Raw genomic sequence first — 12,106 nt, 5'->3', positions numbered from 1 at the left:
ACAACTATCAAAACGTCGACAAAAATGAGTAGGTCGTCACGGTACCTTTGGATTTTTAAAAACATTATAGTTTACAAGATATGGCAAGAATACGTAAAAGAATTATAACTTTGTTGTGGAAGGGGAAAAGTGTAACTAACTATCTATAAATTTGTTAAAACTCAAGGATTTAAGTGTAATAACTTTAGGGGCTAAAAAATAAGTTGTGTTTAAAAGACCAAATTACCCTCATTTTAGGGGCCCATCTATAAATAAAAAGGAGAAAAGTTCTTATTTTTTGGGTATCTTAAAATACTCCTCCCTCATGCATTATAGTATAGTATAGATTAGCCATTACTGTAAAATGAAATTTGTTTGTATTAATCACCAACACATCATCCACTTATCACTATGTTTTTATTTTAGTCCAAAATGAAGACATGTGGCTGTGTTTTCAGCCCACCCACTTATCACTATGTTTTTATTTGTTTAAGATAAAGGTTAAATAGTAAGAATCGAAAATATCGAAGGAAAAAAAAAATACGATGCAAAAGTATTAAATAATAAGTGTAATAAATACGTGTGTGTTGCAACATTAAAGATTCTTTTGAATTATAAAGAGGGAGGAAGTCTAACTAATTACCTATAATTATGTTAAATATCAAGGATCTAAATGTAATAGATTGAGGGACTAAAAAATAATTATGGTTTAAAAGACCACTTTACCCTCATTTTAGGGGTTTATTTATAAATAAGGGGGGAAGAAGTTCTTAACTTTTGGGAATCCCTCCCTCATGCATTATAATATAGTATAGATTTAATTGTTTACTAAGTATTCATTTTCATACCTCTGTGTCAAAGCGGGCGGTGCATGTGAACGACTTTCCATTATCGGTGGTGACAGTGACATCTTGACCAGGCCGGATTTCATTGATATTGTTTGGGAGGTCAATGTTATACCGTTCATGACTAGTCAACTCTAGTGTGTCTGCATCTTCACCAGCCTTGAAACAAAGAGGAATGATACCCATTCCCACTAGATTACTGCGATGGATCCTCTCAAAGCTTTTAGCAATCACTGCTTTAACTCCGTGTCAAAATATCCATAACCATTAACAATAAAATTCAATCCAACATCTTCACAAATGAGAATAAAGGCGGTAATTTTGTCCCACTTATGTATGAATAATTCAATCCAATTATGTATGAATAATTGGACTCGGAATATGTTTATTGGCCAGGTGTGTAACTTAAAAGTATCCCCTGTTTGTATAGATAATTATAGAGAATTGTTGTAGGTTGTTGAAGAGAAATTAGGGTTTTGAAATGGGATTGATTTGGGGAAGAAGATGATTTTGTTATGATATATAATATTTTTTTCTTTTTTATGTATTTTTAAAGAATAGGGTGAGAAGACAATTTTACCCTCATGTGCATTGCACATGACCAGATTTGACAGACAAATCTAACTAGGTTAGGGCTAAAGGACAAAACGTGTATGATTTGAAAACATAAAGAACAAAACTCGTCAATTTTAAACATAAAGGACAACGCCTGCAAATAAATATAAAGATAAAGGACAATCTTTGCAATTCACTCTTTTTTTTAATAACAATTGTATGATAGTTATTATCTTTTATTTCTTACACCTTTCCGACAAAAGTTAGAGCCAGGATTAACTTCATTATTTTTTTATTAACAATTGTATGATAGTTATTATCTTTTATTTTTTACACCTTTCCGACAAAAGTTATAACCAGGATTAACTTCATTATTTTTTTTATTAACAATTGTATGATAGTTATTATCTTTTATTTCTTACACCTTTCCGACAAAAGTTTATTAATTTATATTTTTGCTCAGTTTTTAGATGACTGAGGTTCGGGCAAATATTCAAATGGCTTCATGTTAGGTGTGGTTTATCCGCTTTGCTGTGAACTTAATTTATTGGAAGATTATGGTTTGCCAGCTGCCTAATAGATTTCTAATTTCACATTTGAGGGAACCAAGTAACGTCTACAGGATTTTGATAATTTTGATTGTGTTCTGGATATTTTTTTTATTGTAAATAGATTGATGAATATCTTGATTTTGCAACATTGGTACTTCTTTCCTTCAGGTTTATAATTGTAAACAAACGCAATACGATTACAAACTAATGGCAGGTAGACGAGCAAAAAGCTGCGCCGCTACCCCTTTCTGAATAGCAAACCCTACCCTGCTAAACACAAAATTCTGCCCCTTAACATGTGTGGTGTTACTGCTTATCACATTGGGGTTCTTCATGTACAACATATGTTTGGTAATTTCTTCAAGTGAATTTCAAATCACATATTAAAAGGAAATAGATGTTATAATACCAGCTTTTCAATCAATTTTGGTCCCTTTTTTCTTTGTAGGCACCTCATGTTTATAAATTCAAAGGTATCAATTGTTTTATTGCAATTGATATTTTCAGTACATCAGAAGGAGATAAACAACTCCCCTATAAATCTTAGAATGATAAATGTAAATAAGGAAAAGGCAATAAACAGGGAACAATTCTAGGAGCCAGATCCGTAATAATCAAGGCAAAATATATGGACCAAAATAGCAAAATCCAATACTCCCCCTCAAGCTGAAGCGTGAAGATTAACAACGCCCAGCTTGCCAAGCAAGAAGTTCAGTTGAGCAGCGCCAGGACCTTTCGTGAGAAGATCAGCAAGTTGGAATTTAGAATCGATAGACATAGTGCAAGTTTCTTTAGACTCAACACGTTCACGCACGAAGTAGCAGTCCATCTCTACATGTTTGGTACGCTCATGAAATATCGGGTTATTTGCAATATGACGAGCTGCTTGATTGTCACAGAAGAGAGTAGTAGGACCTGTCTGAAAAACATTTAGTTCATGTAATAGCCATCGTAACCAAATAACCTCACTAACAGTGGAGGCCATAGCGCGATATTCAGCTTCAGCGGAAGAGCGGGAAACAACAGATTGTTTCTTGGTTTTCCGTGAAATGGGAGCTCCACCAAGAAGAATAATGTAACCGGTCCGAGAGCGCCTAGAAAGCGGGCAGCCAAGCCAATCCTAATCAGAGTAGGCAACCAAGCCGGTACCGCCTTCTTTAGATAGAAGTATGCCTTGCCCCGGGGTAGCCTTGAGGTACTGAAGAACTCTCATAATAGCATCCATATGACTTTGACGAGGGTCCGAGACGAATTGACTAAGAGTGTTAACCGAATAAGCAATGTCTGGACGAGTCGCTTGGAGATAAAGAAGTCGACCAATAAGGCGCCGATAAGTACTAGCATCAACTTTCGGATCCTTTTCATCAATGATGAGTTTGAGGTTTTATTCAATGGGAAAAGAACTCGGGCGACAACCTTCCATGCCACTATCTTCCAAGATATCAAGAGTGTATTTTCGTTGACTTAGAACAAAACCTCGGGAGGTTCTAGCCACCTCTATCCCCAAAAAATATTTGAGTCCTCCAAGATCTTTAATGCTGAATTTATCATGCAAGCATTGTTTGATTTCTTGGATCTTGGTGTGATTATTTCCAACAACGATAATGTCATCGACATAGATCAAAATAGAGATGAAAGTGACTTTATCTTTGTATAGGAAGAGAGAATGGTCAGCCCTTGATAATGTAAACCCGAGATCAAAAAGAGCACTTGTAAACTTTTGATACCAATTGCGAGAGGCTTGTTTGAGCCCATAAAGAGATTTACGAAGACGGCAGACATGATCCTCGTTTTCTTTGGAAAAACCTTGTGGAATTTTCATGTACACTTCCTCATCGAGGTCACCATGGAGAAAGGCACTGTTTACAACTAGCTTATGAACGAACCAATTCTTTTTAGTGGCTACAGATAATAACGTCCGAACTGTGACAAGTTTAGCTACCGGAGCGAAAGTGTCATGGAAGTCTTCTCCTTCAATCTGAGTGAAACCCTTTGCCACAAGTCTCGCTTTATATCTTTCGACCACCCCATTGGGCTTGTATTTGATCTTGTATACCTATTTGGAGTCGATGGCTTTTTTTCCCTTTGGCAAGGATTCGATGGTCCAAGTATTGTTTTGTTCAAGCGCTTGAATTTCTTTTCTCATTGCTTCAATCCACCTTGGATCTTGCATTGCTTGCTTAATTTTTTTTTGGCTCATCAGTGGTGGTGATGGCCGCTAAGAAAAATTTGTGAGCATGAGAAAAGTTATTATAAGAAACATAATTGGTTGAGGGAAGTACCGTTGAGGCAACCTGAGATGATGCGGTATGTGCGTGGTCAACCGAAGGGGGAAGGTCAACCACAAAATCATTCAAATGCTTAGGTGGAGCTCGATCTCTTTTTGTTCGTTCATGTAACACCCCGTGTTTTCGAATGTCAAAGTCAAAGTCAAAGTCAAAGTCCAAGTCAACTTTGACTTTCCTTGACTGTAAATAGTCTATTTTCAGTTTTATTCGTATTATGTGGAGTAAGTGTTGTAATCAGAAAGAATCGAAGTAATCGAATGTTTTAACGCGAACCGACTTACAACTGTGAATAGTAGGAAGTAACAATGCGATAAAGTTAGCTAATCAGTAATCAAACCGATCTAACTATCATCGAACTCGAATCTCGAATTACGCGAACTTTGGTTGCTGTTATACGTGTGTGTGTGCTTTATGTGTTACCTGTGCATGTTTACTTTATGTTTTGTGTGGTGATCAATCGAAACTCGAAACTCAAATCGAATGCAATCGAAATCGAACTACGACAAATGGTAATGTTAGGATAGGGTGAAGTATAGATGATTGTATGTTAGATATAGTAGTTGGGACTTAAAGTAATTTGAATAGGAAACTCTATCGTACTCGTATCGTCTTCAATCGAAATCGAAATATCAAAAATCGTCGCACCGAACACTCGAACCAGGCTGCTAATCGATCAGGCTGTCAGCCGATCGAACAGCCCAGCCGATCGAACAGACTGTTCGATCGCGCAGGCTGTCCGATCGGGATGCCAGCCGATCGACCAGCCCTTTCCTCTTTTGGAGCCTATAAATAGGGCTGTCATTGTCACTCTTTACCACTTTTGGAAAGCTCTCCGACCAGCCCGTGCTCCTCTTCTTTTCTCAGATTTCTTTTGATTCCGGTAAGTTTCCATCCTAAATCTTGTACTTTCTTGATCAAAACATGCTCCTACATCTTTCTATCTTTCAATTTTTGATTTCTAACCGTGAAATCACCAAGATCTAGGCATTCTTGGGTGATGTCATCATGGTGTTCTTCAAGAACACCATGTTCGGGCTTTAATCCACCATAAATAGCTCGGATCTAACCGATTTCCACATAAACAAGCTAAGATCTACCGAAGATCTAAACATTTACACGATGTGAAGGATTGAAAGAAGGAATTCCAACTTTCTTTCAACTCTTTTACACTCAATGCCTTCGAACCGGTAGAAACGGAGCTTGAAACAACTCACCAATCATTCTAGTGGGTGAGTGGTTCAAGATTCGGATCCTACCCACGAGGTTCACCGACTTCGGGTTTAACGTCAAACCACCATTCCGAATGGTTCACTGACCGGACTTGGGTGATTCCTGTCCGAGCAGGAGAAACCAGTAAGAACGAAGGTTCCCTGGTTAAGCTCGTTGTCAAACTACCTCAATATAACGTCAAATAATCAGAACAGTCAAATGTTAGACGGACAGGCCGACCAGGTCAGGATGCTGGACGAACGGTTAGGATGCTCGAACGAACAGCCCAACCGATCGGACATGCCAGCCGATCGACCAGGCCAACCGATCGGCTAGCATATGGCCCCACCCTTAACAATTTCATGAAGTAAGGTATTGAACGAGGTACTGTTCGATCGAACAGCTGTTCGTCAACATTACTCCTCGGATCATGAGATACTATGCTTCAACACTTAGTCGATTTTCAATTCGTTTGTTGTACAGGAATGCCACCCGATCGAGCATGATATTCGATCGAGTAGGCTGTTCGATCGAGTGACATCCTGATGAGGACTACTACTGGAGTTCCTAACCAATCGGTTATGCCGACCGATCGAACGGATCGTTCGATCGATCGACCTGAAAGGTAAGAACACTTCAGTGTTCTCAAATACTACAATGAAAACTTCAAAACTTCAAATCCTCACACACAAACACATCTCACTCAAAGGAAGAAACAATCCACTCGAATAGTCCAGCCGATCGAGCCTACCGGCCGATCGAACGGACTATCCGAACGGATTGTCTAGCCGAACGAACAACCCGTTCGATCGAACCTGCTGCTCGATCGACCAGGCTATTCGACCCATTTACACTTGTTTCCATTCTACGTGTTATTCATCGTTATGCTATCAAACTGTTCAGGCTAACCCTACTCTCAAGCGCTCCCTTCAATCCATCAATCAATCGCTGTGAGTATACTCGATCCCTTTTTGCTTTAGCACTTTTGGGTGTTACATACGTTACTTATCAAAAAATCACAAATCGATCACACTACTCAATTATTTGAACGCTAACCAATATGCATGTATTACGTGACTAAATGAATGCTTGTTGATTGTGTTTACACGTGGAATGCTGTTTACCTGCCTTTACGACGTAGTACTATAGTTTGGACTCAGCACCCGTTCACACGGGGGTTGTTAAGGACAATTACTTGCATGGATTACAGTGGTAATCATGTATTGCGAACTGTCTCGGACAGTCAACCCGCCGTCACTGGTATCGATAGGTCCATGTCGATAATTAACATGCTTCGTTTTCCTCTGTGTACGTGCTGGTTATGCGTAAACTATTCGAACTCTATATGCTATTATCAAACTTGTATGCTCACCTTCACATTATATGTATTGACTTTATTTTAACGTATGTGACATGTGTTTAAGATGTTTGTTTGCTAGGAAAGCGAGGCTAGAATAAAGCTCTAGAGGCCCCCAACAAATAGTTGTCTGTCAGGAAAGAGCAACTAGAGCATAGTTGTCTGAAGATCTTGTCAAGCTGGGTCTTTAGGAGCATTTGAACAATATTTATTTGTTTCTATTTAAAATCTGAGTTGTCGGAACAGAATATTTGACTAGTCGTTATCTATAATAATTTGTTTGTTATTTGGGACACGGTATGGGACGTGTTAATTTAAACTGAATAGTGATGATAGTTGTTATGGAAACTTCTTGTCACACCCCGATTTCCACGTGTCTCACCGGTGGGCCCGGTGGGGGATTACCGTGACGATGTTGGCAACAATATAGTCAAACCACACAATTATATAAATGCACAGCGGAAGCTTAAGATAAATATATAAACTTCAACCTCTGGTTGTAATATCAAATGTATTACAGAAGTCGAATATATCCACAGCGGATCAAATAATAATAAAATATTGTTCATTCAGATACGGCATCGAGTTTGCGAGACTATTCGTGATGCTTAGGAAGCTAATACCAGCCCATTTCGTATAGTACCTGCACTTAATCTTTTTGGGGAAAATACGTCAGTTTACACTGGTAAATACATTCAACTGACACATTTGAAAATGTTTATTAAAATTGATTTGAATGCACAAGGCACAAACTCTTTTATAACTTGGGAAAATTATTAAAATCTTGTGAACGTTTTACATGTTCTTTTATGCGTTCAGTAGCCCGGGTCGTGCCGGGTTAAAGATTTATAGACACACCACATTGCGTAAAACCGTAGTATAAAAACCAACGGCTACGTCTTTTAATTTAATGTCGACAATATATACCGGGTGTACGCCTACACCGGGATGTCGATGGTCGTGGCCATTTCGTAAAATGATGCCAAGGATATCCGTGACAACGGTCATTAAACCCCCCAAAGGCTTTTAAGAAACAAAACTGTTTAAATGAGCCGATCATATTATTTAATTAACCACCTAAGCGATGGAAAAATATAATGCTCAATCAAGCGGTATTAACATACCGTAACCCAAGCCCATATAGGAGAAATAAGTTAAAGTATTTACCTTTGCAAGTATATTTCCTTAATTTGGATTAAATCACCGATAGCTTTTACTGGGGCTCCTAATCTGGAACGAAGGTTTTAATTAACCTCTTAGAATCCTAACGAGTCGTTATAATGGCCGTAGCCTAGACCGGTTGGTTCCGATATATATAGATATGGTTTAATCGCGTGAAAGGCGAAAACCGAGAATGGAGTGCGATTCTGACCCAACAAGTTCAGAGACTTGTTTTATATGGGTTTATGATTCACACTCTGGATTTTGGGGTCCAAACAATATAATTTGACCCGTATCGGCTAATTTATGAAAACTAGTTTCATAAGCCGAGCCGTGCGCGCAATAGGCGAAACGGTTAACCATGAGAGTCGTACGCTTATTTCCTAAGTCAATATGCCTTAAAGAGGTTGTGGTATCAGTAGGATACCTCCCGTGATGCCCGTAACGAGTTTAAGTTGATATTACGCCCCGTAGGGACTTTTCGGTAATTTTAAAGACTTTAAAAAGGGCTTTTCGAGTTCTACAGGAAATCTGAGTTTCCCGTACAGCTTATAAAGCTTAAAATACTTTATTTATTATTTAAAATCAGTAGCAACTGGAATCGGGTCAAAAGACCTTGTAGAACTCATGTTTTGGCCGAAAAGGGCATATTCGGTATTTACCGAACCGTAGCCATAACCGCAGGTTATGAGCGAGGTAAAAATTATTAAAAATCTTTAAAATTCCCAAAATATTATTTTAATACAGTGGGTAAAAGTTTTGGTGACGAAATATTGGTTTAGATAGGTGTTATGCTAATTGCGCCGTTAATTACTAAAGTTTACTTTAAATGCGCCATTTAGCATAACTCTCATTCTAGACCTCGGATTGACGTGAAACTTTAAGGACATGCTTATAATTTAATAAGCAAGGTTCTGGTCTGTTCACGTGTCCGAAATACTCGTTTTATTTTCAAAATGGCGTTACGGTCAACTTTTAGGCGATTAACGGAAATGCGTAAAAGACTCGGATAACTCATGAACCGATTACAGAGGTTTATACCATCATGTAACCTGGCCCTAAGAGAGTCCTAAGGTATGTCTATACTTCACTAAAACGGGTCAGAACTGAAGTCAATGCAAAAGTCAAACTTTTGCGACATTCGGCTCCGAACCGGTTCAATATAGCAAATGATCGATTCAAACGAGCGCAAACAAGTTTATATACTTAATATCATATTTTATGAGTGTCAAAACAGGTTTCATAACGTATACATTACAGATTATGCATAAATCGCTAAAATAGCTCTCTGTTGACTTTTTAACCGCACGTTTGACTCGATATTTGACATAGTTAGAGTGGTGATCAGGGAGAACCCTTTTAGAGGTTTATTATCCACATTAATACCAACTCAAAACCACTTTTGATCCGTCATAAGACTGAACCATTTGTAAGTTATCGTAATGACAACCGTTAGTTACGACGGTTGTGTTTATAAGCTATAACTAAGGAAATGTATGATCAAAATGGTTATGAACGACTTACAGAAGTGGTATCTTGCTTAGAGAGCAGAAATGGATGCTTGGGAGCCTTTGGAATGATCAGATAGAAGAGTTTGAAGTGTGGTGAACTTATGAACCAAATGTGCTTATTTATAGTGTTCACAAGCCCACAAGATCATCACAACTCAGTCTACATTTGATCATGGATCATGGGCAGGTGTCCCTAAGTGATATGGGTCGAGTAGGGGGCACCCATGCTCCATTAATTGGTTGTTTGGTCGTTCAAAGGCTCCAAAAGGCAAAATGTTACAACTTTCTGCATCTGGGCGCTTTACGCGACCCGCATGGAAGTTCCATGCCATTTTAATGCGGGTCGCCTAGGATTCAAATAACAGACGCGTAATAGAGGAGGCTCGCGGCCCGCCTCAACTTATCCCTAACCTTCACGCGGGTCGCGAGAGGTTATAAATTCAGAAATTTTAAATCTTTTGTCATGATTACGAAATCCTGGTAATTAATAACGAAATCTTTCGTAATGATTTACCTGACCTTTCGGGTTCGAAGGGGTAACTTTGCGGTTTGGCCCTCGGTTAATTACAACTAAGGACCTCGTGTTATTTATCCGCGTTGTTAAGTCCCCGGTTAGTTTATTAATTTATTCAGAAAGCCTTCACTTTCATTATTGACGCTTTTAACCCTTCTCCTATGAATTCGATCGTAACTTTCTCGTTTCATAACGAAACTTTGCGAAATTTATATATTATATCTTGGTGAGTGTATAATACCGTTACAAAGCCTTGGGAACGTTAAAGGGTCACTCAGAGGTATAATTATACATGTTGACACAGTTAACCCCTGTAGCTTGTAATCTCTCACTTTCTTTCGTGTTTCGCTTTCGTACGATCTATGATACATTCGTTTGAAGGTTCAAGCATTTATTTAGGGTTACTATACAGTATATTTACCCTTGTTGACATTTATAACCCTCGAATTTATATACTTTCAAGGTTTGTCAAAATTTGTCCTTTATTTAATATAAGTGCCACGTGTAATCAAATGACACGTGTTAACACATTATTGGACGCAAAAATTCGAGGTGTTACACTTCTGGACAATCTGTTTCGCTCAGTGCCATGCCCCGATGATTCCGCCATCGGTTGGGGTGTGACAGTTCACTGTGTGTGTCACGGTTAGGAGGGAGGACCTCCTCATTGACGAGACTTGGGCCTTCCTCATCAACGTTGTTGCTTTCTGGACTGGGCTCAAGCTCATCACTTAACGCCTCATTTGGAGTAGGCATTTTCTCGCCGTCTGGACTGGGCTCAAGCTCATCACTTAACGCCTCATTTGGAGTAGGCATTTCCTCTCCGTCTAGGCCCTCAATGTGTTGGGCTTCTAGAGGAACAAAAATGTCATAGTCATTTGCTAGAGGGGTTTGAACCGGAAAAGTGAAGTTGTCTTCGTGAAACTATACATCACGAGAAACCACCATCTTTTTGTCTTGAATGTCAAATATTTTATACCCCCTAGTCCCTTGAGGGTAACCTAAGAAAATGCCAGGTGATGAAACAATGGTTAACCGGGCAGGGTTAACTCACTAATCTCGTCAAGAAGGGTTAATCCCTTCCTCTCGAGGATCGCTGGCTGGGTCACCGGTGGGTTGATCTCCTGCACAAGGAAACAAACCGTGACTCGTAACAAGGAGGATGGGGTGGGGGGTGCTCCTTGTTACCACTCTCCGGCGTGAGAATCAGTAGTCTGCTTGGGAAGCAAAGTATGATAGTAGTAGTAGTGAGAGAGTTGTGAAGAGATACCTTAAACCTGGTTTGGGGTTGGTATTTATAGCCGAGGAGTGAAGGAGGAGGATGATGGACAGACTGACGACGTGCTGCACCTTTGCAGGTGTGTCAGGCTTGTCGGGTGTGGAGGTTACGCCACGTCAGTCTGTTACTTACGTGGCCCTGACAGATGACTGTCATTGGTGCTACTTGCACTGTGGTGTCAGTCCCACTTGTTGGGCGTATAGGATGCGGTGCGAGCTGCATCGCTGCCTGCGGTAACATCTGATGTTACCGCGTCCCTTGCTTGTGATCAAGAAATACGCGAGATGCGGTGCCAGCTGCATCGTCGCCTGTGGTGACTGTTGCTGTTGTCCAGCTTCCTTGTATTGATAGAAGTGTTCACTGGACGCGGTGCCAGGCCGCATCGCTGTGAATACTTCCGTTTTCATACACCAGATGTGATGCTATGCCGCATCACTCTACCGCTCTCATATCCCAGGTAAGTCCTCCTCTATCAATGGGCAGTTTGGATTCAACCCTTGTGTCTGTGCGTTCCCGCGTGGACATAGGTGGGTTGTTAGCTAGTGGGGGTTTTGATAAGGGTAATGGTCACTCGCGGTCATACCGGTGAGAAGATTTCGTCTGATGCGAAATTCTCAGCCTCAAGTTTTGATCCGGTAGTATGGTCTACCGTTTCTGACGTCTTCCGGGTTGGGTGCCACCTGTTGGTGTGTCGAACCAACCTCTGAGATCGAGCTGGAAGTGTCCACAAACTTTGATCCAACCTCTGAGATGGTGGTTGAATTTGTCCTGCACAAACTTCGAACCAACCTTTGAGGTGGTGAATGAAGAAGAGAGTGGTCGTCAGTCGTAATTGGACATGAAATGATGATCCCTTT

This window comes from Helianthus annuus, chromosome 9 (assembly GCF_002127325.2).
Source record: "Helianthus annuus cultivar XRQ/B chromosome 9, HanXRQr2.0-SUNRISE, whole genome shotgun sequence".
Lineage (NCBI taxonomy): Eukaryota > Viridiplantae > Streptophyta > Magnoliopsida > Asterales > Asteraceae > Helianthus > Helianthus annuus.
Note: the sequence above shows the minus strand (reverse complement) of the source record.